Raw genomic sequence first — 27,695 nt, 5'->3', positions numbered from 1 at the left:
GATTGGAATGGGAAGGAGTTGGATATCACATCTCATGTTATAGGAAAGATCTCAGTTTTGGTATTAGAAGCATTGAGACATCACATCTCATGTTATAGGAAGGGTCTCAGGATTGGAATGGGAAGGAGTTGTATATGACATCTCATGCCATAGGAAGGGTCTCGGGTTTGGTATGAGCATTGAGATATCACATCACATGCTATAGTAAGGGTCTCAGGATTGGAATGGGAAGGACTTGGATATCACATCTCATGCTATAGGCAGGGTCTCAGGTTTGGAAAGGGAATGAGATGGATATCACATTTCATGTTAGAGGTAGGATCTCAGGTTTGGTATTAGAGGCATTGAGATATCACATCTCATGCTATCAGAAGGGTCTCAGGATTGGAATGGGAAGGAGTTGGATATCACATCTCATGCTAAAGGGAGGGTCTCAGGTTTGGAAGGGGAAGGATTTGGAAATCACATCTCATGCTATAGGAAGGGTCTCAGGATTGGAATGGGAAGGAGTTGGATATCACATCTCATGCTATAGGAAGGGTCTCAGATTTGGTAAAAGCATTGAGATATCACATCTCATGCTATAGGAAGGGTCTCAGGATTGGAATGGGAAGGAGTTGTATATGACATCTCAGGCCATAGGAAGCGTCTCAGGTTTGGTATAAGCATTGAGATATAACATCTCTGCTATCGGAAGGGTCTCAGGATTGGAATGGGAAGGAATTGGATATCACATATCATGTTATAGGAAGGATCTCAGGTTTGGTATTAGAAGCATTGAGATATCCCTTCTCATGCTATAGGAAGGGTCTCAGGATTGGAATGTGAAGGATTTGGATATCACATCTCATGCTAAAGGAAGGGTCTCAGGTTTGGTAGAAGCATTGAGATATCACGTCTTTGCTATTGGAAGGGTCTCAGGATTGGATTGGGAAGGAGTTGGATATCCCTTCTCATGCTATAGGAAGGGTCTCAGGTTTGGTATAAGCATTGAGATATCCCTTCTCATGCTATAGGAAGGGTCTCAGGATTGGAATGTGAAGGATTTGGATATCACATCTCATGCTAAAGGAAGGGTCTCAGATTTGGTAGAAGCATTGAGATATCACGTCCGATGAAGGGTATCAGTATTGGATTTGGAAGGAGTTGGATATCCCATCTCATGCTATAGGAAGGGTCTCAGGTTGGAATGGGAAGGAGTTGGATATCACATTTCATGTTATAGAAAGGGTCTCAGGATTGGAATGGGAAGGACTTGGATATCATATCTCATGCTATAGGAAGGCTCTCAGGTTTGGAAGGGGAAGGAGTTGGATATCACATTTCATGTTAGAGGAAGGATCTCAGGTTTGGTATTAGAGGCCTTGAGATATCACATCTCATGCTATAGGAAGGGTCTCTGGATTGGAATGGGAAGGAGTTGGATATCACATCTCAAGCTATAGGAAGGGTCTCACGTTTGGTATAAGCATTGAGATATCACATCTCATGCTATAGGAAGGGTCTCAGGATTGGAATGGGAAGGAGTTGGATATCACATCTCATATTTTAGGAAATATCTCAGGTTTGGTATTAGAAGCATTGAGACATCACATCGCATGTTATAGGAAGGGTCTCAGGATTGGAATGGGAAGAAGTTGGATATCACATCTCATGCTATAGGAAGGGTCTCAGGTTTGGTATATGCATTGAGATATCACATCTCATGCTATCAGAAGGGTCTCAGGATTGGAATGGGAAGGAGTTGTATATCACATCTCATGCTAAAGGGAGGGTCTCAGGTTTGGAAGGGGAAGGATTTGGAAATCACATCTCATTTTATAGGAAGGGTCTCAGGTTTGGTATTAGAAGCATTGAGATATCACATCTCATGCTATAGGAAGGGTCTCAGGATTGGAATGGGGAGGACTTGGATGTCACATCTCATGCTATAGGGAGGGTCTCAAGTTGGATATTAGAAGCATTGAGATAACAAATCTCATGATATCGGAAGGGTCTCAGGATTGGAATGGGAAGGAGTTGGATATCACATCTCATGATAATGGTAGGGTCTAAGGTTTGGAAGGGGAAAGATTTGGATATCACATCTCATGTTATAGGACGGGTCTCAGGTTTGGTATTAGAAGCATTGAGATATCAAGTCTCATGGCATAGGAAGGGTCTCAGAATTGGAATGGGAAGGAGTTGGATATCACATCTCAAGCTATAGGAAGAGTCTCAGGATTGGAATGGGAATGAGTTTGATATCACATCTCATGCCATAGTATGGGTCTCAGGTTTGGTAGAAGCATTGGGATATCACATCACATGCTATTGGAAGGGTATCAGTATTGGATTTAGAAGGAGTTGGATATCCCATCTCATGCTATAGTATGGGTCTCAGGTTTGGTAGAAGCATTGGGATATCACATCTCATGCTATTGGAAGGGTATCAGTATTGGATTTGGAAGGAGTTGGATATCCCATCTCATGCTATAGGAAGGGTCTCAGATTTGGTATAAGCATTGAGATATCACATCTCATGCTATAGGAAGGGTCTCAGGATTGGAATGGGAAGGAGTTGGATATCCCATCTCATGTTATAGGAAGGGTCTCAGGTTTGGTATTAGAAGCATTGAGATATCACATCTCATGCTATAGGAAGGGTCTCAGGATTGGAATGGGGAGGACTTGGATGTCACATTTCATGCTATAGGGAGGGTCTCAAGTTTGATATTAGAAGCATTGAGATAACAAATCTCATGATATCAGAAGGGTCTCGGGATTGGAATGGGAAGGAGTTGGATATCACATCTCATGATAAAGGAAGGGTCTAAGGTTTGGAAGGGGAAAGATTTGGATATCACATCTCATGTTATAGGAAGGGTCTCAGGATTGGAATGGGAAGGACTTGGATATCACATCTCATGCTATAGGAAGGCTCTCAGGTTTGGAAGGGGGAAGAGTTGGATATCACATTTCATGTTAGAGGTAGGATCTCAGGTTTGGTATTAGAGGCATTGAGATATCACATCTCATGCTATCAGAAGGGTCTCAGGATTGGAATGGGAAGGAGTTGGATATCACATCTCATGCTAAAGGGAGGGTCTCAGGTTTGGAAGGGGAAGGATTTGGATATCACATCTCATGTTATAGGAAGGATCTCAGGTTTGGTATTAGAAGCATTGAGATATCACATCTCATGCTATCGGAAGGATCTCAGGTTTGGTATTAGAAGCATTGAGATATCACATCTCATGCTATCAGAATGGTCTCAGGATTGGAATCGGAAGGAGTTGGATATCACATCTCATGCTAAAGGGAGGGTCTCAGGTTTGGAAGGGGAAGGATTTGGATATCACATCTCATGTTATCGGAAGGATCTCAGGTTTGGTATTAGAAGTATTGAGATATCACATCTCATGCTATAGGAATGGTCTCAGGATTGGAATGGGAAGGACTTGGATATCACATCTCATGCTATAGGGAGGGTCTCAGGATTGGAATGGAAGGAGTTGGATATCACATCTCATGTTTTAGGAAGGATCTCAGGTTTGGTATTAGAAGCATTGAGACATCACATCTCATGCTATAGGAAGGGTCTCAGGATTGGAATGGGAAGGAGTTGGATATCACATCTCATGCTATATGAAGGGTCTCAGGTTTGGTATAAGCATTGAGATATCACATCTCATGCTATAGGAAGGGTCTCAGGATTGGAATGGGAAGGAGTTGTATATGACATCTCATGCCGTAGGAAGGGTCTCAGGTTTGGTATAAGCATTGAGATATCCCATCTCTGCTATCGGAAGGGTCTCAGGATTGGAATGGGAAGGAGTTGGATATCCCATCTCATGTTATAGGAAGAGTCTCAGGTTTGGTATTAGAAGCATTGAGATATCACATCTCATGCTATAGGAAGGGTCTCAGGATTGGAATGGGAAGGAGTTGGATATCACATCTCATGCTATAGGAAGGGTCTCAGGTTTGGTATAAGCAGTGAAATTACACATCTCATGCTATAGGAACTGTCTCAGGATTGGAATGGGAAGAAGTTGGATATCACATCTCATGTTATAGGAAGGATCTCAGGTTTGGTATAAGTATTGAGATATCACATCTCTGTTATCGGAAGGGTCTCAGGATTGGAATGGGAAGGAGTTGGATATTCCCATCTCATGTTATAGGAAGGGTCTCAGGTTTGGTATTAGAAGCATTGAGATATCACATCTCATGCTATAGGAAGGGTCTCAGGATTGGAATGGGAAGGACTTGGATATCACATCTCATGCTATAGGGAGGATCTCAGGATTGGAATGGGAAGGAGTTGGATATCACATCTCATGATAAAGGAAGGGTCTAAGGTTTGGAAGGGGAAGGATTTGGATACCACATCTCATGTTATAGGACGGGTCTCAGGTTTGGTATTAGAAGCATTGAGATATCAAGTCTCATGGTATAGGAAGGGTCTCAGAATTGGAATGGGAAGGAGTTGGATATCACATCTCATTCTATAGGAAGGGTCTCAGGATTGGAATGATAAGGAGTTTGATATCACATCTCATGCGATAGTATGGGTCTCAGGTTTGGTAGAAGCATTGGGATATCACATCTCATGCTATCGGAAGGTTATCAGGATTGGATTTGGAAGGAGTTGGATATCCCATCTCATGCTACAGGAAGGGTCTCAGGTTGGAATGGGAAGGAGTTGGATATCACATCTCATGTTATAGGAAGGGTCTCAGGATTGGAATGGGAAGGACTTGGATATCACATCTCATGCTATAGGTAGGCTCTCAGGTTTGGAAGGGGAAAGAGTTGGATATCACATTTCATGTTAGAGGAAGGGTCTCAGGTTTGGTATAAGCATTGAGATATCACATCTCATGCTATTGGAAAGATCTCAGGTTTGGTATTAGAAGCATTGAGACATCACATCTCATGTTATAGGAAGGGTCTCATGATTGGAATGGGAAGAAGTTGGATATCACATCTCATGCTATAGGAAGGGTCTCAGGTTTGGTATAAGCATTGAGATATCACATCTCATGCTATAGGAAGGGTCTCAGGATTGGAATGGGAAGGACTTGGATATCACATCTCATGCTATAGGCAGGGTCTCAGGTTTGGAAAGGGAGGGAGTTGGATGTCACATTTCATGTTAGAGGTAGGATCTCAGGTTTGGTATTAGAGGCATTGAGATATCACATCTCATGCTATCGGAAGGGTCTCAGGATTGGAATGGGAAGGAGTTGGATATCACATCTCATGCTATAGGAAGGGTCTCAGGTTTGGAACGGGAAGGAGTTGGATATCACATCTCATGTTATAGGAAGAGTCTCAGGTTTGGTATAAGCATTGAGATATCACATCTCTGCAATCGGAAGTGTCTCAGGATTGGGATGGGAAGGATTTGGATATCACATCTCATGCTATAGGAAGGGTCTCAGGTTTGGAACGGGAAGGAGTTGGATATCACATCTCATGTTATAGGAAGAGTCTCAGGTTTGGTATAAGCATTGAGATATCACATCTCTGCAATCGGAAGTGTCTCAGGATTGGAACGGGAAGGAGTTGGATATCCCATCTCATGTTATAGGACTGGTCTCAGGTTTGGTATTAGAAGCATTGAGATATCACATCGCATGCTGTAGGAAGGGTCTCAGGTTTGGAATGGGAAGGAATTGGATATCACATCTCATGTCATAGGAAGGATCTCAGGTTTGGTGTAAGAAGCATTGAGATATCACATCTCATGCTATAGGAATGGTCCCAGGATTGGAATGGGAAGGAGTTGGATATTACATTCTTGCTATGGGAAGGGTCTCATGTTTGGAATTGGAAGGAGTTGGATATCACATATGCTATAGGAAGGGTCTCAGGTTTGGAATGGGAAGGAGTTGGATATCACATCTCATGTTATAGGAAGGGTCTCAGGTTTGGTATAAGCATTGAGATATCACATCTCTGCTATCGGAAGTGTCTCAGGATTGGAATGGGAAGGAGTTGGATATCCCATCTCATGTTATAGGACGGGTCTCAGGTTTGTTATTAGAATCATTGAGATATCATATTGCATGCTATAGGAAGGGTCTAAGGATTGGAATGGGAAGGACTTGGATATCACATCTCATGCTATAGGTACGCTCTCAGGTTTGGAAAGGGAAGGAGTTGGATATCACATTTCATGTTAGAGGAAGGATCTCAGGTTTGGTATTAGAGGCATTGAGATATCACATCTCATGCTATAGGAAGGGTCTCAGGATTGGAATGGGAAGGAGTTGGATATCACATCTCATGCTATAGGAAGGGTGTCAGGTTTGGTATAAGCATTGAGATATCACATCTCATGCTATAGGAAGGGTCTCAGGATTGGAATGGGAAGGATATGTATATGACATCTCATGCCATAGGAAGGGTCTCAGGTTTGGTATAAGCATTGAGATATCACATCTATGCTTTTGGAAGGGTCTCAGGATTGGAATCGGAAGGAGTTGGATATCCCATCTCATGTTATAGGAAGAGTCTCAGGTTTGGTATTAGAAGCATTGAGATATCACATCTCATGCTATAGGAAGTGTCTCAGGATTGGAATGGGAAGGAATTGGATATCACATCTCATGCTATAGGGAGGGTCTCAAGTTTGATATTAGAAGCATTGAGATATCACATCTCATGCTATAGGAAGGGTCTCAGGATTGGAATGGAAGGAGTTGGATATCACATCTCATGTTATAGGAAGGATCTCAGGTTTGGTATTAGAAGCATTGAGACATCACATCTCATGCTATAGGAATGGTCTCAGGATTGTAATGGGAAGGAGTTGCATATCACATCTCATGCTATATGAAGGGTCTCAGGTTTGGTATAAGCATTGAGATATCACATCTCATGCTATAGGAAGGGTCTCAGGATTGGAATGGGAAGGAGTTGTATATGACATCTCATGCCGTAGGAAGGGTCTCAGGTTTGGTATAAGCATTGAGATATCACATCTCTGCTATCGGAAGAGTCTCAGGATTGGAATGGGAAGGAGTTGGATATCCCATCTCATGTTATAGGACGGGTCTCAGGTTTGTTATTAGAATCATTGAGATATCATATTGCATGCTATAGGAAGGGTCTAAGGATTGGAATTGGAAGGACTTGGATATCACATCTCATGCTATAGGTAGGCTCTCAGTTTGGAAAGGGAAGGAGTTGGATATCACATTTCATGTTAGAGGAAGGATCTCAGGTTTGGTATTAGAGGCATTGAGATATCACATCTCATGCTATAGGAAGGGTCTCAGGATTGGAATGGGAAGGAGTTAGATATCACATCTCATGCTATAGGAAGGGTCTCAGGTTTGGTATAAGCATTGAGATATCACATCTCATGCTATAGGAAGGGTCTCAGGATTGGAATGGGAAGGATATGTATATGACATCTCATGCCATAGGAAGGGTCTCAGGTTTGGTATAAGCATTGAGATATCACATCTCTGCAATCGGAAGTGTCTCAGGATTGGGATGGGAAGGATTTGGATATCACATCTCATGCTATAGGAAGGGTCTCAGGTTTGGAACGGGAAGGAGTTGGATATCACATCTCATGTTATAGGAAGAGTCTCAGGTTTGGTATAAGCATTGAGATATCACATCTCTGCAATCGGAAGTGTCTCAGGATTGGAACGGGAAGGAGTTGGATATCCCATCTCATGTTATAGGACTGGTCTCAGGTTTGGTATTAGAAGCATTGAGATATCACATCGCATGCTGTAGGAAGGGTCTCAGGTTTGGAATGGGAAGGAATTGGATATCACATCTCATGTCATAGGAAGGATCTCAGGTTTGGTGTAAGAAGCATTGAGATATCACATCTCATGCTATAGGAATGGTCCCAGGATTGGAATGGGAAGGAGTTGGATATTACATTCTTGCTATGGGAAGGGTCTCATGTTTGGAATTGGAAGGAGTTGGATATCACATATGCTATAGGAAGGGTCTCAGGTTTGGAATGGGAAGGAGTTGGATATCACATCTCATGTTATAGGAAGGGTCTCAGGTTTGGTATAAGCATTGAGATATCACATCTCTGCTATCGGAAGTGTCTCAGGATTGGAATGGGAAGGAGTTGGATATCCCATCTCATGTTATAGGACGGGTCTCAGGTTTGTTATTAGAATCATTGAGATATCATATTGCATGCTATAGGAAGGGTCTAAGGATTGGAATGGGAAGGACTTGGATATCACATCTCATGCTATAGGTAGGCTCTCAGGTTTGGAAAGGGAAGGAGTTGGATATCACATTTCATGTTAGAGGAAGGATCTCAGGTTTGGTATTAGAGGCATTGAGATATCACATCTCATGCTATAGGAAGGGTCTCAGGATTGGAATGGGAAGGAGTTGGATATCACATCTCATGCTATAGGAAGGGTGTCAGGTTTGGTATAAGCATTGAGATATCACATCTCATGCTATAGGAAGGGTCTCAGGATTGGAATGGGAAGGATATGTATATGACATCTCATGCCATAGGAAGGGTCTCAGGTTTGGTATAAGCATTGAGATATCACATCTCTGCTTTTGGAAGGGTCTCAGGATTGGAATCGGAAGGAGTTGGATATCCCATCTCATGTTATAGGAAGAGTCTCAGGTTTGGTATTAGAAGCATTGAGATATCACATCTCATGCTATAGGAAGTGTCTCAGGATTGGAATGGGAAGGAATTGGATATCACATCTCATGCTATAGGGAGGGTCTCAAGTTTGATATTAGAAGCATTGAGATATCACATCTCATGCTATAGGAAGGGTCTCAGGATTGGAATGGAAGGAGTTGGATATCACATTTCATGTTAGAGGAAGGATCTCAGGTTTGGTATTAGAGGCATTGAGATATCACATCTCATGCTATAGGAAGGGTCTCAGGATTGGAATGGGAAGGAGTTGGATATCCCATCTCATGGTATAGGACGGGTCTCAGGTTTGTGATTAGAATCATTGAGATATCATATTGCATGCTATAGGAAGGGTCTAAGGATTGGAATTGGAAGGACTTGGATATCACATCTCATGCTATAGGTAGGCTCTCAGATTTGGAAAGGGAAGGAGTTGGATATCACATTTCATGTTAGAGGAAGGATCTCAGGTTTGGTATTAGAGGCATTGAGATATCACATCTCATGCTATAGGAAGGGTCTCAGGATTGGAATGGGAAGGAGTTAGATATCACATCTCATGCTATAGGAAGGGTCTCAGGTTTGGTATAAGCATTGAGATATCACATCTCATGCTATAGGAAGGGTCTCAGGATTGGAATGGGAAGGATATGTATATGACATCTCATGCCATAGGAAGGGTCTCAGGTTTGGTATAAGCATTGAGATATCACATCTATGCTTTTGGAAGGGTCTCAGGATTGGAATGGGAAGGAGTTGGATATCCCATCTCATGTTATAGGAAGAGTCTCAGGTTTGGTATTAGAAGCATTGAGATATCACATCTCATGCTATAGGAAGTGTCTCAGGATTGGAATGGGAAGGACTTGGATATCACATCTCATGCTATAGGGAGGGTCTCAAGTTTGATATTAGAAGCATTGAGATATCACATCTCATGCTATAGGAAGGGCCTCAGGATTGGAATGGAAGGAGTTGGATATCACATCTCATGTTTTAGGAAGGATCTCAGGTTTGGTATTAGAAGCATTGAGACATCACATCTCATGCTATAGGAAGGGTCTCAGGATTGGAATGGGAAGGAGTTGGATATCACAGCTCATGCTATATGAAGGGTCTCAGGTTTGGTATAAGCATTGAGATATCACATCTCATGCTATAGGAAGGGTCTCAGGATTGGAATGGGAAGGAGTTGTATATGACATCTCATGCCGTAGGAAGGGTCTCAGGTTTGGTATAAGCATTGAGATATCACATCTCTGCTATCGTAAGGGTCTCAGGATTGGAATGGGAAGGAGTTGGATATCCCATTTCATGTTATAGGAAGAGTCTCAGGTTTGGTATTAGAAGCATTGAGATATCACATCTCATGCTATAGGAAGGGTTTCAGGATTGGAATGGGAAGGAGTTGGATATCACATCTCATGCTATAGGAAGGGTCTCAGGTTTGGTATAAGCATTGAGATATCACATCTCATGCTATAGGAAGGGTCTCAGGATTGGAATGGGAAGGAGTTGGATATCTCATGCTATAGATAGGCTCTCAGGTTTGGAAAGGGAAGGAGTTGGATATTGGAGTTGGATATTGGAGGAGTTGGATATCACATTTCATGTTAGAGGAAGGATCTCAGGTTTGGTATTAGAGGCATTGAGATATCAGATCTCAGGCTATAGGAAGGGTCTCAGGATTGGAATGGGAAGGAGTTGGATATCACATCTCATGCTATAGGAAGGGTCTCAGGATTGGAATGGGAAGGAGTTGGATATCACATCTCATGCTAGAGGAAGGGTCTCAGGTTTGGTATAAGCATTGAGATATCACATCTCGTGCTATAGGAAGGGTCTCAGGATTGGAATGGGAAGGAGTTGTATATGACATCTCATGCCGTAGGAAGGGTCTCAGGTTTGGTATAAGCATTGAGATATCACATCTCTGCTATCAAAAGGGTCTTAGGATTGGAATGGGAAGGAGTTGGATATCCCATCTCATGTTATAGGAAGAGTCTCAGGTTTGGTATTAGAAGCATTGAGATATCCCATCTCATGATATAGGAAGGGTCTCAGGTTGGAATGGGAAGGAGTTGGATATCACATTTCATGTTATAGGAAGGGTCTCAGGATTGGAATGGGAAGGACTTGGATATCATATCCCATGCTATAGGAAGGCTCTCAGGTTTGGAAGGGGAAGGAGTTGGATATCACATTTCATGTAAGAGGAAGGATCTCAGGTTTGGTATTAGAGGCCTTGAGATATCACATCTCATGCTATAGGAAGGGTCTCAGGATTGGAATGGGAAGGAGTTGGATATCACATCTCAAGCTATAGGAACGGTCTCAGGTTTGGTATAAGCATTGTGATATCACATCTCATGCTATAGGAAGGGTCTCAGGATTGGAATGGGAAGGAGTTGGATATCACATCTCATGTTATAGGAAAGATCTCAGGTTTGGTATTAGAAGCATTGAGACATCACATCTCATGTTATAGGAAGGGTCTCAGGATTGGAATGGGAAGGAGTTGTATATGACATCTCATGCCATAGGAAGGGTCTCGGGTTTGGTATGAGCATTGAGATATCACATCACATGCTATAGTAAGGGTCTCAGGATTGGAATGGGAAGGACTTGGATATCACATCTCATGCTATAGGCAGGGTCTCAGGTTTGGAAAGGGAATGAGATGGATATCACATTTCATGTTAGAGGTAGGATCTCAGGTTTGGTATTAGAGGCATTGAGATATCACATCTCATGCTATCAGAAGGGTCTCAGGATTGGAATGGGAAGGAGTTGGATATCACATCTCATGCTAAAGGGAGGGTCTCAGGTTTGGAAGGGGAAGGATTTGGAAATCACATCTCATGCTATAGGAAGGGTCTCAGGATTGGAATGGGAAGGAGTTGGATATCACATCTCATGCTATAGGAAGGGTCTCAGATTTGGTAAAAGCATTGAGATATCACATCTCATGCTATAGGAAGGGTCTCAGGATTGGAATGGGAAGGAGTTGTATATGACATCTCAGGCCATAGGAAGCGTCTCAGGTTTGGTATAAGCATTGAGATATCACATCTCTGCTATCGGAAGGGTCTCAGGATTGGAATGGGAAGGAATTGGATATCACATCTCATGTTATAGGAAGGATCTCAGGTTTGGTATTAGAAGCATTGAGATATCCCTTCTCATGCTATAGGAAGGGTCTCAGGATTGGAATGTGAAGGATTTGGATATCACATCTCATGCTAAAGGAAGGGTCTCAGGTTTGGTAGAAGCATTGAGATATCACGTCTTTGCTATCGGAAGGGTCTCAGGATTGGATTGGGAAGGAGTTGGATATCCCTTCTCATGCTATAGGAAGGGTCTCAGGTTTGGTATAAGCATTGAGATATCCCTTCTCATGCTATAGGAAGGGTCTCAGGATTGGAATGTGAAGGATTTGGATATCACATCTCATGCTAAAGGAAGGGTCTCAGGTTTGGTAGAAGCATTGAGATATCACGTCTCTGCTATCGGAAGGGTATCAGTATTGGATTTGGAAGGAGTTGGATATCCCATCTCATGCTATAGGAAGGGTCTCAGGTTGGAATGGGAAGGAGTTGGATATCACATTTCATGTTATAGAAAGGGTCTCAGGATTGGAATGGGAAGGACTTGGATATCATATCTCATGCTATAGGAAGGCTCTCAGGTTTGGAAGGGGAAGGAGTTGGATATCACATTTCATGTTAGAGGAAGGATCTCAGGTTTGGTATTAGAGGCCTTGAGATATCACATCTCATGCTATAGGAAGGGTCTCTGGATTGGAATGGGAAGGAGTTGGATATCACATCTCAAGCTATAGGAAGGGTCTCAGGTTTGGTATAAGCATTGAGATATCACATCTCATGCTATAGGAAGGGTCTCAGGATTGGAATGGGAAGGAGTTGGATATCACATCTCATATTTTAGGAAATATCTCAGGTTTGGTATTAGAAGCATTGAGACATCACATCGCATGTTATAGGAAGGGTCTCAGGATTGGAATGGGAAGAAGTTGGATATCACATCTCATGCTATAGGAAGGGTCTCAGGTTTGGTATATGCATTGAGATATCACATCTCATGCTATCAGAAGGGTCTCAGGATTGGAATGGGAAGGAGTTGTATATCACATCTCATGCTAAAGGGAGGGTCTCAGGTTTGGAAGGGGAAGGATTTGGAAATCACATCTCATTTTATAGGAAGGGTCTCAGGTTTGGTATTAGAAGCATTGAGATATCACATCTCATGCTATAGGAAGGGTCTCAGGATTGGAATGGGGAGGACTTGGATGTCACATCTCATGCTATAGGGAGGGTCTCAAGTTGGATATTAGAAGCATTGAGATAACAAATCTCATGATATCGGAAGGGTCTCAGGATTGGAATGGGAAGGAGTTGGATATCACATCTCATGATAATGGTAGGGTCTAAGGTTTGGAAGGGGAAAGATTTGGATATCACATCTCATGTTATAGGACGGGTCTCAGGTTTGGTATTAGAAGCATTGAGATATCAAGTCTCATGGCATAGGAAGGGTCTCAGAATTGGAATGGGAAGGAGTTGGATATCACATCTCAAGCTATAGGAAGAGTCTCAGGATTGGAATGGGAATGAGTTTGATATCACATCTCATGCCATAGTATGGGTCTCAGGTTTGGTAGAAGCATTGGGATATCACATCACATGCTATTGGAAGGGTATCAGTATTGGATTTGGAAGGAGTTGGATATCCCATCTCATGCTATAGTATGGGTCTCAGGTTTGGTAGAAGCATTGGGATATCACATCTCATGCTATTGGAAGGGTATCAGTATTGGATTTGGAAGGAGTTGGATATCCCATCTCATGCTATAGGAAGGGTCTCAGATTTGGTATAAGCATTGAGATATCACATCTCATGCTATAGGAAGGGTCTCAGGATTGGAATGGGAAGGAGTTGGATATCCCATCTCATGTTATAGGAAGGGTCTCAGGTTTGGTATTAGAAGCATTGAGATATCACATCTCATGCTATAGGAAGGGTCTCAGGATTGGAATGGGGAGGACTTGGATGTCACATTTCATGCTATAGGGAGGGTCTCAAGTTTGATATTAGAAGCATTGAGATAACAAATCTCATGATATCAGAAGGGTCTCGGGATTGGAATGGGAAGGAGTTGGATATCACATCTCATGATAAAGGAAGGGTCTAAGGTTTGGAAGGGGAAAGATTTGGATATCACATCTCATGTTATAGGACGGGTCTCAGGTTTGGTATTAGAAGCATTGATATATCAAGTCTCATGGCATAGGAAGGGTCTCAGAATTGGAATGGGAAGGAGTTGGATATCACATCTCAAGCTATAGGAAGAGTCTCAGGATTGGAATGGGAAGGAGTTTGATATCACATCTCATGCCATAGTATGGGTCTCAGGTTTGGTAGAAGCATTGGGATATCACATCTCATGCTATTGGAAGGGTATCTGTATTGGATTTGGAAGGAGTTGGATATCCCATCTCATGCTATAGGAAGGGTCTCAGGTTGGAATGGGAAGGAGTTGGATATCACATATTATGTTATAGGAAGGGTCTCAGGATTGGAATGGGAAGGATTTGGATATCATATCTCATGCTATAGGAAGGCTCTCAGGTTTGGAAGGGGAAGGAGTTGGATATCACATTTCATGTTAGAGGAAGGATCTCAGGTTTGGTATTAGAGGCCTTGAGATATCACATCTCATGCTATAGGAAGGGTCTCAGGATTGGAATGGGAAGGAGTTGGATATCACATCTCAAGCTTTAGGAAGGGTCTCAGGTTTGGTATAAGCATTGAGATAGCACATCTCATGCTATAGGAAGGGTCTCAGGATTGGAATGGGAAGGAGTTGGATATCACATCTCATGTTATAGGAAAGATCTCCGGTTTGGTATTAGAAGCATTGAGACATCACATCTCATGTTATAGGAAGGGTCTCAGGATTGGAATGGGAAGAAGTTGGATATCACATCTCATGCTATAGGAAGGGTCTCAGGTTTGGAAGGGGAAGGAGTTGGATATCCAATCTCATGTTATAGGACTGGTCTCAGGTTTGGTATTAGAAGCATTGAGATATCACATCGCATGCTGTAGGAAGGTTCTCAGGTTTGGTATTAGAAGCATTGAGACATCACATCTCATGCTATAGGAAGGGTCTCAGGATTGGAATGGGAAGGAGTTGGATATCACATCTCATGTTATAGGAAGGATCTCAGGTTTGGTATTAGAAGCATTGAGACATCACATCTCATGCTATAGGAAGGGTCTCAGGATTGGAATGGGAAGGAGTTGGATATCACATCTCATGCTATAGGAAGGGTTCCAGATTTGGTATAAGCATTGAGATATCACATCTCATGCTATAGGAAGGGTCTCAGGATTGGATTGGGAAGGAGTTGTATATGGCATCTCAGGCCATAGGAAGGGTCTCAGGATTGGTATAAGCATTGAGATATCACATCTCTGCTATCGGAAGGGTCTCAGGATTGGAATGGGAAGGAGTTGGATATCCCATCTCATGTTATAGGAAGGGTCTCAGGTTTGGTATAAGCATTGAGATATCACATCACATGCTATAGGAAGGGTCTCAGGATTGGAATGGGAAGGACTTGGATATCACATCTCATGCTATCAGAAGGGTCTCAGGATTGGAATGGGAAGGAGTTGGATATCACATCTCATGCTAAAGGTAGGGTCTCAGGTTTGGAAGGGGAAGGACTTGGATATCACATCTCATGCTATAGGTAGGCTCTCAGGTTTGGAAGGGGAAGGAGTTGGATATCACATTTCATGTTAGAGGAAGGATCTCAGGTTTGGTATTAGAGGCCTTGAGATATCACATCTCATGCTATAGGAAGGGTCTCAGGATTGGAATGGGAAGGAGTTGGATATCACATCTCAAGCTTTAGGAAGGGTCTCAGGTTTGGTATAAGCATTGAGATAGCACATCTCATGCTATAGGAAGGGTCTCAGGATTGGAATGGGAAGGAGTTGGATATCACATCTCATGTTATAGGAAAGATCTCCGGTTTGGTATTAGAAGCATTGAGACATCACATCTCATGTTATAGGAAGGGTCTCAGGATTGGAATGGGAAGAAGTTGGATATCACATCTCATGCTATAGGAAGGGTCTCAGGTTTGGAAGGGGAAGGAGTTGGATATCCAATCTCATGTTATAGGACTGGTCTCAGGTTTGGTATTAGAAGCATTGAGATATCACATCTCATGCTATAGGAAGGGTCTCAGGATTGGAATGGGAAGGAGTTGGATATCACATCTCATGTTATAGGAAGGATCTCAGGTTTGGTATTAGAAGCATTGAGACATCACATCTCATGCTATAGGAAGGGTCTCAGGATTGGAATGGGAAGGAGTTGGATATCACATCTCATGCTATAGGAAGGGTTCCAGATTTGGTATAAGCATTGAGATATCACATCTCATGCTATAGGAAGGGTCTCAGGATTGGATTGGGAAGGAGTTGTATATGGCATCTCAGGCCATAGGAAGGGTCTCAGGATTGGTATAAGCATTGAGATATCACATCTCTGCTATCGGAAGGGTCTCAGGATTGGAATGGGAAGGAGTTGGATATCCCATCTCATGTTATAGGAAGGGTCTCAGGTTTGGTATTAGAAGCATTGAGATATCACATCTCATGCTATAGGAAGGGTCTCAGGATTGGAATGGGGAGGACTTGGATGTCACATCTCATGCTATAGGGAGGGTCTCAAGTTTGATATTAGAAGCATTGAGATAACAAATCTCATGATATCGGAAGGGTCTCAGGATTGGAATGGGAAGGAGTTGGATATCACATCTCATGATAAAGGAAGGGTCTAAGGTTTGGAAGGGGAAAGATTTGGATATCACATCTCATGTTATAGGACGGGTCTCAGGTTTGGTATTAGAAGCATTGAGATATCAAGTCTCATGGCATAGGAAGGGTCTCAGAATTGGAATGGGAAGGAGTTGGATATCACATCTCAAGCTATAGTATGGGTCTCAGGTTTGGTAGAAGCATTGGGATATCACATCTCATGCTATTGGAAGGGTATCAGTATTGGATTTGGAAGGAGTTGGATATCCCATCTCATGCTATAGGAAGGGTCTCAGGTTGGAATGGGAAGGAGTTGGATATCACATTTCATATTATAGGAAGGGTCTCAGGATTGGAATGGGAAGGACTTGGATATCATATCTCATGCTATAGGAAGGCTCTCAGGTTTGGAAGGGGAAGGAGTTGGATATCACATTTCATGTTAGAGGAAGGATCTCAGGTTTGGTATTAGAGGCCTTGAGATATCACATATCATGCTATAGGAAGGGTCTCAGGATTGGAATGGGAAGGTGTTGGATATCACATCTCAAGCTTTAGGAAGGGTCTCAGGTTTGGTATAAGCATTGAGATAGCACATCTCATGCTATAGGAAGGGTCTCAGGATTGGAATGGGAAGGAGTTGGATATTACATCTCATGTTATAGGAAAGATCTCAGGTTTGGTATTAGAAGCATTGAGACATCACATCTCATGTTATAGGAAGGGTCTCAGGATTGGAATGGGAAGAAGTTGGATATCACATCTCATGCTATAGGAAGGGTCTCAGGTTTGGAAGGGGAAGGAGTTGGATATCCAATCTCATGTTATAGGACTGGTCTCAGGTTTGGTATTAGAAGCATTGAGATATCACATCGCATGCTGTAGGAAGGTTCTCAGGTTTGGTATCAGAAGCATTGAGACATCACATCTCATGCTATAGGAAGGGTCTCAGGATTGGAATGGGAAGGAGTTGGATATCACATCTCATGTTATAGGAAGGATCTCAGGTTTGGTATTAGAAGCATTGAGACATCACATCTCATGCTATAGGAAGGGTCTCAGGATTGGAATGGGAAGGAGTTGGATATCACATCTCATGCTATAGGAAGGGTCTCAGATTTGGTATAAGCATTGAGATATCACATCTCGTGCTATAGGAAGGGTCTCAGGATTGGATTGGGAAGGAGTTGTATATGACAACTCAGGCCATAGGAAGGGTCTCAGGATTGGTATAAGCATTGAGATATCACATCTCTGCTATCGGAAGGGTCTCAGGATTGAATGGGAAGGAGTTGGATATCCCATCTCATGATAAAGGAAGGGTATAAGGTTTGGAAGGGGAAAGATTTGGATATCACATCTCATGTTATAGGACGGGTCTCAATTTTGATATTAGAAGCATTGAGATAACAAATCTCATGATATCGGAAGGGTCTCAGGATTGGAATGGGAAGGAGTTGGATATCATATCTCATGATAAAGGAAGGGTCTAAGGTTTGGAAGGGGAAAGATTTGGATATCACATCTCATGTTATAGGACGGGTCTCAGGTTTGGTATTAGAAGCATTGAGATATCAAGTCTCATGGTATAGGAAGGGTCTCAGAATTGGAATGGGAAGGATTTCGGATATCACATCTCAAGCTATAGGAAGAGTCTCAGGATTGGAATGGGAAGGAGTTGGATATCCCATCTCATGCTATAGGAAGGGTCTCAGGTTGGAATGGGAAGAAGTTGGATATCACATTTCATGTTATAGGAAGGGTCTCAGGATTGGAATGGGAAGGAGTTGGATATCACATCTCAAGCTTTAAGAAGGGTCTCAGGTTTGGTATAAGCATTGAGATAGCACATCTCATGCTATAGGAAGGGTCTCAGGATTGGAATGGGAAGGAGTTGGATATCACATCTCATGTTATAGGAAAGATCTCAGGTTTGGTATTAGAAGCATTGAGACCTCACATCTCATGTTATAGGAAGGGTCTCAGGATTGGAATGGGAAGAAGTTGGATATCACATCTCATGCTATAGGAAGGGTCTCAGGTTTGGAAGGGGAAGGAGTTGGATATCCAATCTCATGTTATAGGACTGGTCTCAGGTTTGGTATTAGAAGCATTGAGATATCACATCGCATGCTGTAGGAAGGTTCTCAGGTTTGGAATGGGGAGGAATTGGATATCACATCTCATGTCATAGGAAGGATCTCAGGTTTGGTATTAGAAGCATTGAGATATCACATCTCATGCTATAGGAATGGTCTCAGGATTGGAATGGGAAGGAGTTGGATATTACATTCTTGCTATAGGAAGGGTCTCATGTTAGGAATGGGAAGGAGTTGGATATCACATATGCTATAGGAAGGGTCTCAGGTTTGAAACGGGAAGGAGTTGGATATCACATCTCATGTTATAGGAAGGGTCTCAGGTTTGAAACGGGAAGGAGTTGGATATCACATCTCATGTTATAGGACGGGTCTCAGGTTTGTTATTAGAATCATTGAGATATCATATTGCATGCTGTAGGAAGGGTCTAAGGATTGGAATGGGAAGGACTTGGATATCACATCTCATGCTATAGGTAGGCTCTCAGGTTTGGAAAGGGAAGGAGTTCGATATCACATTTAATGTTAGAGGAAGGATCTCAGGTTTGGTATTAGAGGCATTGAGATATCACATATCATGCTATAGGAAGGGTCTCAGGATTGGAATGGGAAGGAGTTGGATATCACATCTCAAGCTTTAGGAAGGGTCTCAGGTTTGGTATAAGCATTGAGATAGCACATCTCATGCGATAGGAAGGGTCTCAGGATTGGAATGGGAAGGAGTTGGATATTACATCTCATGTAATAGGAAAGATCTCAGGTTTGGTATTAGAAGCATTGAGACATCACATCTCATGTTATAGGAAGGGTCTCAGGATTGGAATGGGAAGAAGTTGGATATCACATCTTATGCTATAGGAAGGGTCTCAGGTTTGGAAGCTGAAGGAGTTGGATATCCAATCTCATGTTATAGGACTGGTCTCAGGTTTGGTATTAGAAGCATTGAGATATCACATCGCATGCTGTAGGAAGGTTCTCAGGTTTGGCATTAGAAGCATTGAGACATCACATCTCATGCTATAGGAAGGGTCTCAGGATTGGAATGGGAAGGAGTTGGATATCACATCTCATGTTATAGGAAGGATCTCAGGTTTGGTATTAGAAGCATTGAGACATCACATCTCATGCTATAGGAAGGGCCTCAGGATTGGAATGGGAAGGAGTTGGATATCACATCTCATGCTATAGGAAGGGTCTCAGATTTGGTATAAGCATCGAGATATCACATCTCATGCTATAGGAAGGGTCTCGGGATTGGAATGGGAAGGAGTTGGATATCACATCTCATGCCATAGGAAGGGTCTTAGGTTTGGTATAAGCATTGAGATATCACATCTCTGCTATTGGAAGGGTCTCAGGATTGGAATGGGAAGGAGTTGGATATCCCATCTCATGTTATAGGAAGAGTCTCAGGTTTTGTATTAGAAGCATTGAGATATCACATCTCATGCTATAGGAAGTGTCTCAGGATTGGAATGGGAAGGACTTGGGTATCACATCTCATGCTATAGGGAGGGTCTCAAGTTTGATATTAGAAGCATTGAGATATCACATCTCATGCTATAGGAAGGGTCTCAGGATTGGAATGGGAAGGAGTTGGATATCACATCTCATTCTATAGGAAGGGTCTCAGGTTTGGTATAAGCAGTGAGATATCACATCTCATGCTATAGGAAGTGTCTCAGGATTGGAATGAGAAGGAGTTGGATATCACATCTCATGTTATAGGAAGGATCTCAGGTTTGGTATTAGAAGCATTGAGACATCACATCGCATGTTATAGGAAGGGTCTCAGGATTGGAATGGGAAGAAGTTGGATATCACATCTCATGCTATAGGAAGGGTCTCAGGTTTGGTATATGCATTGAGATATCACATCTCATGCTATCAGAAGGGTCTCAGGATTGGAATGGGAAGGACTTGGATATCATATCTCATGCTATAGGAAGGCTCTCAGGTTTGGAAGGGGAAGGAGTTGGATATCACATTTCATGTTAGAGGAAGGATCTCAGGTTTGGTATTAGAGGCCTTGAGATATCACATCTCATGCTATAGGAAGGGTCTCTGGATTGGAATGGGAAGGAGTTGGATATCACATCTCAAGCTATAGGAAGGGTCTCAGGTTTGGTATAAGCATTGAGATATCACATCTCATGCTATAGGAAGGGTCTCAGGATTGGAATGGGAAGGAGTTGGATATCACATCTCATATTTTAGGAAATATCTCAGGTTTGGTATTAGAAGAATTGAGACATCACATCGCATGTTATAGGAAGGGTCTCAGGATTGGAATGGGAAAAAGTTGGATATCACATCTCATGCTATAGGAAGGGTCTCAGGTTTGGTATATGCATTGAGATATCACATCTCATGCTATCAGAAGGGTCTCAGGATTGGAATGGGAAGGAGTTGTATATCACATCTCATGCTAAAGGGAGGGTCTCAGGTTTGGAAGGGGAAGGATTTGGAAATCACATCTCATTTTATAGGAAGGGTCTCAGGTTTGGTATTAGAAGCATTGAGATATCACATCTCATGCTATAGAAAGGGTCTCAGGATTGGAATGGGGAGGACTTGGATGTCACATCTCATGCTATAGGGAGGGTCTCAAGTTGGATATTAGAAGCATTGAGATAACAAATCTCATGATATCGGAAGGGTCTCAGGATTGGAATGGGAAGGAGTTGGATATCACATCTCATGATAATGGTAGGGTCTAAGGTTTGGAAGGGGAAAGATTTGGATATCACATCTCATGTTATAGGACGGGTCTCAGGTTTGGTATTAGAAGCATTGAGATATCAAGACTCATGGCATAGGAAGGGTCTCAGAATTGGAATGGGAAGGAGTTGGATATCACATCTCAAGCTATAGGAAGAGTCTCAGGATTGGAATGGGAATGAGTTTGATATCACATCTCATGCCATAGTATGGGTCTCAGGTTTGGTAGAAGCATTGGGATATCACATCACATGCTATTGGAAGGGTATCAGTATTGGATTTGGAAGGAGTTGGATATCCCATCTCATGCTATAGGAAGGGTCTCAGATTTGGTATAAGCATTGAGATATCACATCTCATGCTATAGGAAGGGTCTCAGGATTGGAATGGGAAGGAGATGGATATCCCATCTCATGTTATAGGAAGGGTCTCAGGTTTGGTATTAGAAGCATTGAGATATCACATCTCATGCTATAGGAAGGGTCTCAGGATTGGAATGGGGAGGACTTGGATGTCACATTTCATGCTATAGGGAGGGTCTCAAGTTTGATATTAGAAGCATTGAGATAACAAATCTCATGATATCAGAAGGGTCTCGGGATTGGAATGGGAAGGAGTTGGATATCACATCTCATGATAAAGGAAGGGTCTAAGGTTTGGAAGGGGAAAGATTTGGATATCACATCTCATGTTATAGGACGGGTCTCAGGTTTGGTATTAGAAGCATTGATATATCAAGTCTCATGGCATAGGAAGGGTCTCAGAATTGGAATGGGAAGGAGTTGGATATCACATCTCAAGCTATAGGAAGAGTCTCAGGATTGGAATGGGAAGGAGTTTGATATCACATCTCATGCCATAGTATGGGTCTCAGGTTTGGTAGAAGCATTGGGATATCACATCTCATGCTATTGGAAGGGTATCTGTATTGGATTTGGAAGGAGTTGGATATCCCATCTCATGCTATAGGAAGGGTCTCAGGTTGGAATGGGAAGGAGTTGGATATCACATTAATATGTTATAGGAAGGGTCTCAGGATTGGAATGGGAAGGACTTGGATATCATATCTCATGCTATAGGAAGGCTCTCAGGTTTGGAAGGGGAAGGAGTTGGATATCACATTTCATGTTAGAGGAAGGATCTCAGGTTTGGTATTAGAGGCCTTGAGATATCACATCTCATGCTATAGGAAGGGTCTCATGATTGGAATGGGAAGGAGTTGGATATCACATCTCAAGCTTTAGGAAGGGTCTCAGGTTTGGTATAAGCATTGAGATAGCACATCTCATGCTATAGGAAGGGTCTCAGGATTGGAATGGGAAGGAGTTGGATATCACATCTCATGTAATAGGAAAGATCTCCGGTTTGGTATTAGAAGCATTGAGACATCACATCTCATGTTATAGGAAGGGTCTCAGGATTGGAATGGGAAGAAGTTGGATATCACATCTCATGCTATAGGAAGGGTCTCAGGTTTGGAAGGGGAAGGAGTTGGATATCCAATCTCATGTTATAGGACTGGTCTCAGGTTTGGTATTGGAAGCATTGAGATATCACATCGCATGCTGTAGGAAGGTTCTCAGGTTTGGTATTAGAAGCATTGAGACATCACATCTCATGCTATAGGAAGGGTCTCAGGATTGGAATGGGAAGGAGTTGGATATCACATCTCATGTTATAGGAAGGATCTCAGGTTTGGTATTAGAAGCATTGAGACATCACATCTCATGCTATAGGAAGGGTCTCAGGATTGGAATGGGAAGGAGTTGGATATCACATCTCATGCTATAGGAAGGGTCTCAGATTTGGTATAAGCATTGAGATATCACATCTCATGCTATAGGAAGGGTCTCAGGATTGGATTGGGAAGGAGTTGTATATGGCATCTCAGGCCATAGGAAGGGTCTCAGGATTGGTATAAGCATTGAGATATCACATCTCTGCTATCGGAAGGGTCTCAGGATTGGAATGGGAAGGAGTTGGATATCCCATCTCATGTTATAGGAAGGGTCTCAGGTTTGGTATTAGAAGCATTGAGATATCACATCTCATGCTATAGGAAGGGTCTCAGGATTGGAATGGGGAGGACTTGGATGTCACATCTCATGCTATAGGGAGGGTCTCAAGTTTGATATTAGAAGCATTGAGATAACAAATCTCATGATATCGGAAGGGTCTCAGGATTGGAATGGGAAGGAGTTGGATATCACATCTCATGATAAAGGAAGGGTCTAAGGTTTGGAAGGGGAAAGATTTGGATATTACATCTCATGTTATAGGACGGGTCTCAGGTTTGGTCTTAGAAGCATTGAGATATCAAGTCTCATGGCATAGGAAGGGTCTCAGAATTGGAATGGGAAGGAGTTGGATATCACATCTCAAGCTATAGTATGGGTCTCAGGTTTGGTAGAAGCATTGGGATATCACATCTCATGCTATTGGAAGGGTATCAGTATTGGATTTGGAAGGAGTTGGATATCCCATCTCATGCTATAGGAAGGGTCTCAGGTTGGAATGGGAAGGAGTTGGATATCACATTTCATATTATAGGAAGGGTCTCAGGATTGGAATGGGAAGGACTTGGATATCATATCTCATGCTATAGGAAGGCTCTCAGGTTTGGAAGGGGAAGGAGTTGGATATCACATTTCATGTTAGAGGAAGGATCTCAGGTTTGGTATTAGAGGCCTTGAGATATCACATATCATGCTATAGGAAGGGTCTCAGGATTGGAATGGGAAGGAGTTGGATATCACATCTCAAGCTTTAGGAAGGGTCTCAGGTTTGGTATAAGCATTGAGATAGCACATCTCATGCTATAGGAAGGGTCTCAGGATTGGAATGGGAAGGAGTTGGATATTACATCTCATGTTATAGGAAAGATCTCAGGTTTGTTATTAGAAGCATTGAGACATCACATCTCATGTTATAGGAAGGGTCTCAGGATTGGAATGGGAAGAAGTTGGATATCACATCTCATGCTATAGGAAGGGTCTCAGGTTTGGAAGGGGAAGGAGTTGGATATCCAATCTCATGTTATAGGACTGGTCTCAGGTTTGGTATTAGAAGCATTGAGATATCACATCGCATGCTGTAGGAAGGTTCTCAGGTTTGGTATTAGAAGCATTGAGACATCACATTTCATGCTATAGGAAGGGTCTCAGGATTGGAATGGGAAGGAGTTGGATATCACATCTCATGTTATAGGAAGGATCTCAGGTTTGGTATTAGAAGCATTGAGACATCACATCTCATGCTATAGGAAGGGTCTCAGGATTGGAATGGGAAGGAGTTGGATATCACATCTCATGCTATAGGAAGGGTCTCAGATTTGGTATAAGCATTGAGATATCACATCTCGTGCTATAGGAAGGGTCTCAGGATTGGATTGGGAAGGAGTTGTATATGACATCTCAGGCCATAGGAAGGGTCTCAGGATTGGTATAAGCATTGAGATATCACATCTCTGCTATCGGAAGGGTCTCAGGATTGAATGGGAAGGAGTTGGATATCCCATCTCATGATAAAGGAAGGGTCTAAGGTTTGGAAGGGGAAAGATTTGGATATCACATCTCATGTTATAGGACGGGTCTCAATTTTGATATTAGAAGCATTGAGATAACAAATCTCATGATATCGGAAGGGTCTCAGGATTGGAATGGGAAGGAGTTGGATATCATATCTCATGATAAAGGAAGGGTCTAAGGTTTGGAAGGGGAAAGATTTGGATATCACATCTCATGTTATAGGACGGGTCTCAGGTTTGGTATTAGAAGCATTGAGATATCAAGTCTCATGGTATAGGAAGGGTCTCAGAATTGGAATGGGAAGGATTTCGGATATCACATCTCAAGCTATAGGAAGAGTCTCAGGATTGGAATGGGAAGGAGTTTTATATCACATCTCATGCCATAGTATGGTTCTCAGGTTTGGTAGAAGCATTGGGATATCACATCTCATGCTATTGGAAGGGTATCAGTATTGGATTTGGAAGGAGTTGGATATCCCATCTCATGCTATAGGAAGGGTCTCAGGTTGGAATGGGAAGGAGTTGGATATCACATTTCATGTTATAGGAAGGGTCTCAGGATTGGAATGGGAAGGAGTTGGATATCACATCTCAAGCTTTAGGAAGGGTCTCAGGTTTGGTATAAGCATTGAGATAGCACATCTCATGCTATAGGAAGGGTCTCAGGATTGGAATGGGAAGGAGTTGGATATCACATCTCATGTTATAGGAAAGATCTCAGGTTTGGTATTAGAAGCATTGAGACCTCACATCTCATGTTATAGGAAGGGTCTCAGGATTGGAATGGGAAGAAGTTGGATATCACATCTCATGCTATAGGAAGGGTCTCAGGTTTGGAAGGGGAAGGAGTTGGATATCCAATCTCATGTTATAGGACTGGTCTCAGGTTTGGTATTAGAAGCATTGAGATATCACATCGCATGCTGTAGGAAGGTTCTCAGGTTTGGAATGGGGAGGAATTGGATATCACATCTCATGTCATAGGAAGGATCTCAGGTTTGGTTTTAGAAGCATTGAGATATCACATCTCATGCTATAGGAATGGTCTCAGGATTGGAATGGGAAGGAGTTGGATATTACATTCTTGCTATAGGAAGGGTCTCATGTTAGGAATGGGAAGGAGTTGGATATCACATATGCTATAGGAAGGGTCTCAGGTTTGAAACGGGAAGGAGTTGGATATCACATCTCATGTTATAGGAAGGGTCTCAGGTTTGAAACGGGAAGGAGTTGGATATCACATCTCATGTTATAGGACGGGTCTCAGGTTTGTTATTAGAATCATTGAGATATCATATTGCATGCTGTAGGAAGGGTCTAAGGGTTGGAATGGGAAGGACTTGGATATCACATCTCATGCTATAGGTAGGCTCTCAGGTTTGGAAAGGGAAGGAGTTCGATATCACATTTAATGTTAGAGGAAGGATCTCAGGTTTGGTATTAGAGGCATTGAGATATCACATATCATGCTATAGGAAGGGTCTCAGGATTGGAATGGGAAGGAGTTGGATATCACATCTCAAGCTTTAGGAAGGGTCTCAGGTTTGGTATAAGCATTGAGATAGCACATCTCATGCGATAGGAAGGGTCTCAGGATTGGAATGGGAAGGAGTTGGATATTACATCTCATGTAATAGGAAAGATCTCAGGTTTGGTATTAGAAGCATTGAGACATCACATCTCATGTTATAGGAAGGGTCTCAGGATTGGAATGGGAAGAAGTTGGATATCACATCTCATGCTATAGGAAGGGTCTCAGGTTTGGAAGCTGAAGGAGTTGGATATCCAATCTCATGTTATAGGACTGGTCTCAGGTTTGGTATTAGAAGCATTGAGATATCACATCGCATGCTGTAGGAAGGTTCTCAGGTTTGGCATTAGAAGCATTGAGACATCACATCTCATGCTATAGGAAGGGTCTCAGGATTGGAATGGGAAGGAGTTGGATATCACATCTCATGTTATAGGAAGGATCTCAGGTTTGGTATTAGAAGCATTGAGACATCACATCTCATGCTATAGGAAGGGCCTCAGGATTGGAATGGGAAGGAGTTGGATATCACATCTCATGCTATAGGAAGGGTCTCAGATTTGGTATAAGCATCGAGATATCACATCTCATGCTATAGGAAGTGTCTCGGGTTTGGAATGGGAAGGAGTTGGATATCACATCTCATGCCATAGGAAGGGTCTTAGGTTTGGTATAAGCATTGAGATATCACATCTCTGCTATTGGAAGGGTCTCAGGATTGGAATGGGAAGGAGTTGGATATCCCATCTCATGTTATAGGAAGAGTCTCAGGTTTGGTATTAGAAGCATTGAGATATCACATCTCATGCTATAGGAAGTGTCTCAGGATTGGAATGGGAAGGACTTGGGTATCACATCTCATGCTATAGGGAGGGTCTCAAGTTTGATATTAGAAGCATTGAGATATCACATCTCATGCTATAGGAAGGGTCTCAGGATTGGAATGGGAAGGAGTTGGATATCACATCTCATTCTATAGGAAGGGTCTCAGGTTTGGTATAAGCAGTGAGATATCACATCTCATGTTATAGGAAGTGTCTCAGGATTGGAATGAGAAGGAGTTGGATATCACATCTCATGTTATAGGAAGGATCTCAGGTTTGGTATAAGCATTGAGATATCACATCTCTGCTATCGGAAGGGTCTCAGGATTGGAATGGGAAGGAGTTGGATATTCCCATCTCATGTTATAGGAAGGGTCTCAGGTTTGGTATTAGAAGCATTGAGATATCCCATCTCATGATATAGGAAGGGTCCCAGGTTGGAATGGGAAGGAGTAGGATACCACATTTCATGTTATAGGAAGGGTCTCAG

Source organism: Ambystoma mexicanum, chromosome 2q, assembly GCF_040938575.1.
Source record: "Ambystoma mexicanum isolate Mex_15411 chromosome 2q, UKY_AmexF1_1, whole genome shotgun sequence".
Taxonomy (NCBI): Eukaryota; Metazoa; Chordata; class Amphibia; order Caudata; family Ambystomatidae; genus Ambystoma; species Ambystoma mexicanum.
Note: the sequence above shows the minus strand (reverse complement) of the source record.